We start from the raw sequence: 7,500 nt of genomic DNA, 5'->3' as shown, positions 1-7,500 counted from the left end.
AGGGGATATTTTAAAGGAAGTGAGGATATTTTAAAGGAAGTGAGAATAGGAAGAGAAGAGAGAAGGAGAGGGTAATGAGAGGGAGACAGTTAACGAAGATAAGAATGGGAAGCGAGGAAAAGATAAACAAGGGTATAGAGAGGAGAGAACAAGGAGAGGAAAAAGGGAGGAATGAAGATACGAAGAGAAGTGTCGATTGGTCGGTGGAGGAGGGGGGGAGGGGGGAGGAAATAGACATGTCCTTTAGGCAAATAGGAAAGAAAATAGATATGATGGAGTAAAATAAGGAAAAAACACTAATTGTTTATCCATAATATCTTTAATTCTCCTACCTCTATCTTATCTTTATTGTTATATATCTATTATCTCATCTTATCTTCATCTATCTACCTATATTCTTTTTCCATCTATCTCTATTATTATCCTTTATCTCTTATCCTCCTATCTTCATCTTATCTTATCTATATTTTCTATTTATTTAGCTATCTTCTCTCTTCTGTTTTCTCAATCTTCTACCTTTCATCTCTTTTGTCTCCTTCTATCTTGTCTATCTTCTATCTTTTCTATCTTCTCTCTGTTTCTTTTCTTTCTGCCTATCTTCTTCTCTTCTCTCTATCTCCTATTTTCTATCTTCTTCTATCTCTCTCTCTCACTGGACTCACACAGCGCGGGAACCGATATTAGAATTCTTTGCATTGATCAAAAGCTTGGAAATTCTTTGAGGACCGATCGAGGGGGGGGGGGGAGGGAGACAGGAATTTTGAAAACAGAACGATATTTAGATGGATAGATTAATAGATGGATAGATAGATGGATGGATGGGTGGGTGAGTGGGTGGATGGAAGTACAGATAGATGGAAGGATAGATAGATAGATTGATGGATGGATCATCACTACCATCATCATCATCACTATCATCATCACCACCACCACCATCATCATCATCTTCATCATCATCACCACCACCATTATCACCTCCATCATCATCACCACCACCATTATCACCATCACCATCATCATCACCATCACCTTTAACATCATTTCTTTCTCATCATTCCACTCACACCCTTTCATATCATATTACATCTATTATATATTATTTATGATCATCATCATTCATACATACACCACAAAAACACGATAATCAGACTACATCACACATCATAATACCGATAAAATTATTATTTCACATGTCAAACAAAAGTCTTTTTTTTATTTTTATTATTTGTCTTTTTACGAAATCGAACAGTGTTTTAGCACATTATCATAAGTTATTTATTTAACTGAAAATTTTTTTTTTTCTTTCTTCACCTCTTCCTCCTTTTGTTTCTCATTTTTTTCTGTTGCTTATAATCATGATGATAATTTTTTTTTATTATTACGATGGCAATATTTTTATTATTATTATTGCCATCATCATCATCTTCATTATTGATATTATTACACCCATTATTTGTAATAGTTGCAGTCTCATTATCATCATTATCGTTATTATCATTATTTCTTAATTTCTCTTGTTCTTGCTCTTCTGTTCTTATCCTTCTGGTTATTTCTTCTTCTTCTTCTTCTTCTTCTTCTTCTTCTTCTTCTTCTTCTTCTTCTTCTTCTTCTTCTTCTTCTTCTTCTTCTTCTTCTTCTCATTCATTTTCTTCCTTCTCCTCCTCCCTCTCCTTTCTCTTATTATTATTATTCATTTTCTCCCTTCTTCTCAATCCCTTATTTTCTCTTCTTCTTCTCTGTCATATTATTATCATTATTATTATTATCATAATTATTATTCCTCTCGTAACAATATGAAATTAATAAGGATAATAATATAAATGATAATTACCGTGATAATAACACGAAGAATAATTAACAGAAACAAAGAAAAAACAAAGGGTTTATCATTACTTTTACCCTTTACGAAAACCACAGAAATCTCACCCAGAAAAAAAAACGGGGCAACGAGACAGAACCAAAAGGTGCCATGACCGCATCTCCACCGCAGCATCAGACAAGCTTCAGGTGGCACTGTTTCCTGGCACTCCCTCGGGGCGGAGTTGGCACTTGCGGGCACCCCGGGGCACTTACTAATGCCTGGCACGTGATGGCTATTTCTGAAGACGATGCTTTTATTTTGTTTTGTGATATTGTGATCGAGATCGTGGGTGGCTGGGTGAGGCTGCGGGTTTTTGTTTTGTTCTGTTGTTGTTTATTGCTGTTGTTAAATGTTGTTTTTGTTAATTGTTTCATTGTTGGTATTTTTTTTATTCAGTTATGCGTTTGTTTGTTTTATATTATTATTATTATCATCATGGTAATGATAATGAGTGTTATTATTATTATTTTATCATTTTTTTTTTATTATTATTTATTATTTTATTATTATTATTATTATTATTTCTACTACTATAACTCCTATTTTTACTGCTATTATCATCATTATCACCATTAATAGTAGAAGTAGTACCATTACTACTACTACTGCTACTACCATTGGTATTAATATTCGTTTCAACATCACAATTATTTCTTTAAATTCATTCATTCAAATGATAATTATTGCAACATCAGTTCAGATATGCTATCCCTCGAAAAGTGATAAACAAAATGCGTTAAACATTTAATAAATTGCAGGTCATTTGCATATTGCCGAAGCTTGATTATTGCTTAATATCGTTTTTTTTATCGATTTTGCTTTTTCCTTTTAATTTTTTTCTGTTTTCATTTTGTTTCAGTTTTAATGTTTCTCCGCTCAATTATCATTATTTTTTTATTTGTTATTGTTATTATTATGATTAGGCTGAATAAAAATCCGCGTTTTAATAATTGTACTCTCATATTATCTCTCTCTCTCTCCCTCTCTCTCTCTCTCTCTCTCTCTCATTATCCCTCTTTCTTATTATCTCTCTCCCATTATCTCTCTCATCATCTCTCTCTATCATTATCGCTCTCTCTCATCATCTCTCTCTCTTTCTCTCTCTCTGTCTCTCACACACACATCCTCCTTTCTCATCACCACTGCATTTTCTCATCTCCTTCCCCTTATTCTCCAACCCCCACCACCCTACCCCGCAACCCCCCTCCATTTACCCCCCCTCACTCCCCCACTTCCCCACCCCACCCACCCCCAATCCCCCCCCCACCCTACCGCCGCACCCCGCCCCATTTCCCCACCCTCACTTCCCCACCCTACCCCGCCCCCAATTTCCCCTACCCCCCCCCGACCCCACCCCACACACACCCCTGCGCTAGAACTGCGGCCCAAACCCTACATGTGATCAATACAGGACATGTGTGATTCACGGATGGGGGGGGAGGGGGGGGGGGTTGCAGAGGTCAAAGGGTAGAGGTCAGAGGTCAGGGAGGTGGTGATGGTAATTAGGTCGATATTGAAAAAAAATATTGAGGGGTTGGTGGGGGGGATGAAGTGATTAATAAATAAATTATGTAAGTCATCATTATTGACATTGGGTCAGTGATATGAGCTTATTAATATCGAAATGTTGGCTGTGTTCGGAATCTATAATGAGATTAGGAATATAAGATCAGGAATCTCTAATTGCGTTTATTTAAAGTCAATTAGGTTAATTATGTTACGTTGTTTTGATAGTGTAAGGTCACCCATACTATGTTAATTACGCTATATTATCAGGGTAATTATATAACGCCAATAACATCATTTAAATATTACAAAGTCACTGATATCAAGTCAGCAACGTGATATTAAAGGTTGATATAAACTCTCATGTCCTGATATGGTGAAGGTAATCTTTATATCAATAATATTTAGGAAGATTTTGAGTAACTGTAATATTTAAGGGTCTTTTTCAGTAATCTTTAAGGAACTTTCAGTAATATTCAAGGAACTTTCAGTAATAGTTAAAGAACTCTTCAATAATATTTAAGGGTCTTTTCAGTAATATTTAAGGGACTCTTCAGTATCCTAAATAACATTTTTTTTTTTTTTACGTAACGAAAGGGGTTAAACTTTTTTCTCTTTTTTTTTCTTTTTTTTTCTAAACTCGGGAAGTCTGGACATACCATGAGAACCTATTTCGATTTTTTTTTCTTTTCTTTTTTTTTGACGGTAACATTTATATTATTATTATTACGTTTATATTATATTTATATTATTATTATTACGTTATATTATTATTATTATTATTTATATATTATTTATTTATATTTATATTATTATTATAACATTTATATTATTATTATTACGTTTATATTATTACATTTATATTATTATTATTACGTTATATTATTATTACGTTTGTTGTACAAAAGTTTTCGTAGATGGTTAATTACCTTTTATTAATTGGAAATTAGTCGTAAGATTTTTATTTCTGTAAATAACATGAATGTGTGGGATATTTTCATTGTCAAATAGGTTGTAGAGGAATATATATCGTTTTCGTGATGTATATTAGATATATTAAATCATTGCGGTTTGATTTATTAGATTTCTCGAAAAAAAAAAACATGCAATTTGATTATACAGTGATTTTGCAAACCTAATTCCATCCTTTTGCAATGAAAACAACGAAAATTAATAATAGCTATAGTGTGTTAATGATGATAATAATACATAAAAAACTGATGAATCCAGAGAAAGGAAAGCCATTAATAGAAAAAATAAAAAAGCGGTTGCCAAGTGTGATATTACTAGTTAATAATAATAATAATAATAATAATGAAACATATAAAACCGATAAACCTTAAAAACAGAACGAATAAAGATAATCAGGCAACCGAGCGAAGAACGAAAGAACGGTTGCCAAGTATGGTATAATTCGTTAATAATAAGAATAATAAAACAGAAAAAAGCAAATCATCATCCTCCCTCCACAAAAAAAGAACAATAAAATGAAGATAAAAAGTAACACCAATAACACAAATCTAAAAACAAAAAATAAAATAAAACGAAACAAAAAGAACACCAGGCAACCGAACTAAAGAACAAAGGCGGTTGCCAAGTGTGTTATTATTGTCAACCGCAGCAGTAGCAGGAGGAGAAGGGAGGGGGAGGGGGAGGAGGAGGAGGGGGAGGAGGAGGAGGACGAGGAGGAGGAGGAGGAGGAGGGAAAGGAGGAGGAGGACGAGGGGGGGGGGAGGAGGAGGAGAAGGAGAAGGAGAAGAAAAAGAAAAAGAAAAAGAAAAAGAAAAAGAAAAAGAAAAAGAAAAAGAAAAAGAAAAAGAAAAAGAAAAAGAAAAAGAAAGAAGGAGAAGGAGAAGGAGAAGAAGAAGGAGGAGGAGGAAGAGCAGAAGACACAATGAGATTCTGCCGACGAGAATCTCACGCTCTCTGCCAGGAGATGAGACTCTTGGCAGATGAAGCAGAATATTTCGAGGAGAAGAGATCTTGCGGAGGCTGCTTTTCCTAAGATGGGGGAGGAGGGGGGGGAGGGGTGAAAGTGGGAAGGGAGGAAGGGGAAAGGGGGGGGGGATGAGGGGAAGGAGGTTGTTGTAAAGCTTGAGGGAATGGAATAAAGTTATTTTTTTAAGGGAGATGGGGCGGGGGGGGGGAGGGTATTCACCGGTTTGTTTGTTCTGTGTATTTATTTCGTTATCTATTTGTTTATCTGCTGCGGTTCCTTCGGTGGGGGAGGGGGGAGGGGAGCGGGGTGTGGTTGAGAGGGGGGAAGGGGGGGAGGGGAGCGGGGAGTGGTTGAGAGGAGGAGAAGGGGGGGAGGGGGGGTAGCTGTAAAGCTTGAGGAAATGGAGTAAAGATATTTTTAAAGGAGGGATTTACCAGTCAGTTCGTTTGTTTTATTATTTATTTATTCATCTACTGCGGTGGTGGGAGATGGGGGGGGGGGGAGTTGAAAGGGGGGAGGGGAGAGTAGTTGTAAATCTCGTAGACATTTTTTTTTTTTTTTTTTTTTTTTTTTTTTTCGTCTTTCGGGGAATAAAAAGATTTTCAGGAGGATGTAGTTCCTTCTGTGTGGGGGGGGAGTGGGGAGGGGGAAGGGGGGGGGGGTAGATCTAAAGTTCGAGGAAATGGAATAAAACGGATATTTTAAGAAAGGTGGGCGGTTACCGGTTAGTTAGTTTTTTTCTCTTTTTCTCTTTTCTTTTTTCTTTTTTTTCTTTTTTGAAAGGGGGGGGGGGAGGTGTTCTAAAGGTCGAAGAAATGGAATAATAGAAAAAGCTAATTTTAACGAGTGAATATGATCGTTTGTCTGTTTTGTCGTGAGTTTTATTTTGGAAATAAGCTTGTTTGGAGGAAAATCTGGTATTGTTTGGTGTTTTTGTGGTGAAAGAGAGGGAAAAAATATGGTGTTTGATGGCGTAAAGAGTGGACTTCGGTTAAGCAGAAGTTAATTTCTAATGTTAAAACAGGAGAGAGACAGACATACAGACAGACGAGTAAAGGAAAGAGATAGGGGGAGAGGCAGATAGACGTAAATACATACAGACAAACGAGAAAAAGAGAGAGAAAAGGAAGGAAGGAGAGTCAGTAGAGGAAGGGAGGGAGAAAGAGAGACTGAAGGAAAGTGGAGAGAGAATTACTTGCAATGTTGCACGGATTTAGCTGCAGAGATAACGAGGTTAAGGGCGACAAATGACCATTTTCCGACGCCGGTGAATCTACAGAAGAGTTACGAATGAAAACAAACACCTCTGTGGTGAATATACGCACTGGAACGTACATACAAATTAAACTGTGACATACATAAAAAATAAATAAAATAATAATAATAAAAATAATAATAATAACAATAACAAAATAATAATAATAATAATAGTGGTAATAATAATGATAATAATAATAATAATAAATAATAATAATAGTAGTAATAATAATAATTATTATTATAATAATAACAATAAAACAGTCACGATACGAACTAAAAAAAAAATCCATGTCGCTTTTTTTAAAAGTCTTCAGTCTGCTTAAGAACCCTTGACGTTTCGAAATGTTACGTTCGTTTTCAGTTCACATAGTAACAGCGTTCATCGTTCATTCTCATCAATTCCTTTTTCTTCGCTCGTTTCTCATCGCTGGAATATGACTGAATGTATTACGAAATATTTTTATTAATATTTACCACATTTTATATATTTATTGGAATATTCACCACATTTTATATATTTATTAAAATATTCACCACATTCTATATATTTATTTAAATATTTACCACATTTTATAGATGTATTTACATGTTTACTTATTTTCATTATTTCTATTTTTTTTCCTTTCTCCATATCTTATAAGATAATTTTTTATAATTTATTAACGTATTTACTGCTCTTAATTATCAATATTGCTTTTGTTTCCCCTCTATATCTTATATATCATACGCTTAGTGACATTTATTTATAATTACTATTGTTTTTTTTTTCCTTTTTCTTTTTTCTTTTTTTGTCTCTCCATATCTTATATGTCAGTAAATCTGATAACATATTTATCTTTGAACCGTATTCCTATTGGCAAATGTAGAAAAGGTATGAATGAGAATGAATATCTTCGCAATACAAGAGATGTATTTGACAGAAAATACATGTATT

General features: G+C 34.6%; 1 protein-coding gene across 1 annotated transcript in view; it reads left to right on the top strand.

Annotated features, from left to right (window-relative positions):
• Nucleotides 1-7,500, top strand: part of LOC119583465 (adenylate kinase isoenzyme 1-like) — a 28,589-nt gene that overhangs the window by 12,690 nt on the left and 8,399 nt on the right. The window lies entirely within an intron of this gene.

Source organism: Penaeus monodon, chromosome 17 (genome assembly GCF_015228065.2).
Source record: "Penaeus monodon isolate SGIC_2016 chromosome 17, NSTDA_Pmon_1, whole genome shotgun sequence".
NCBI classification, from domain to species: domain Eukaryota; kingdom Metazoa; phylum Arthropoda; class Malacostraca; order Decapoda; family Penaeidae; genus Penaeus; species Penaeus monodon.
The sequence above is the reverse complement of the archived record's forward strand: the minus strand, read 5'-3'. Positions and strand labels throughout refer to the sequence as shown.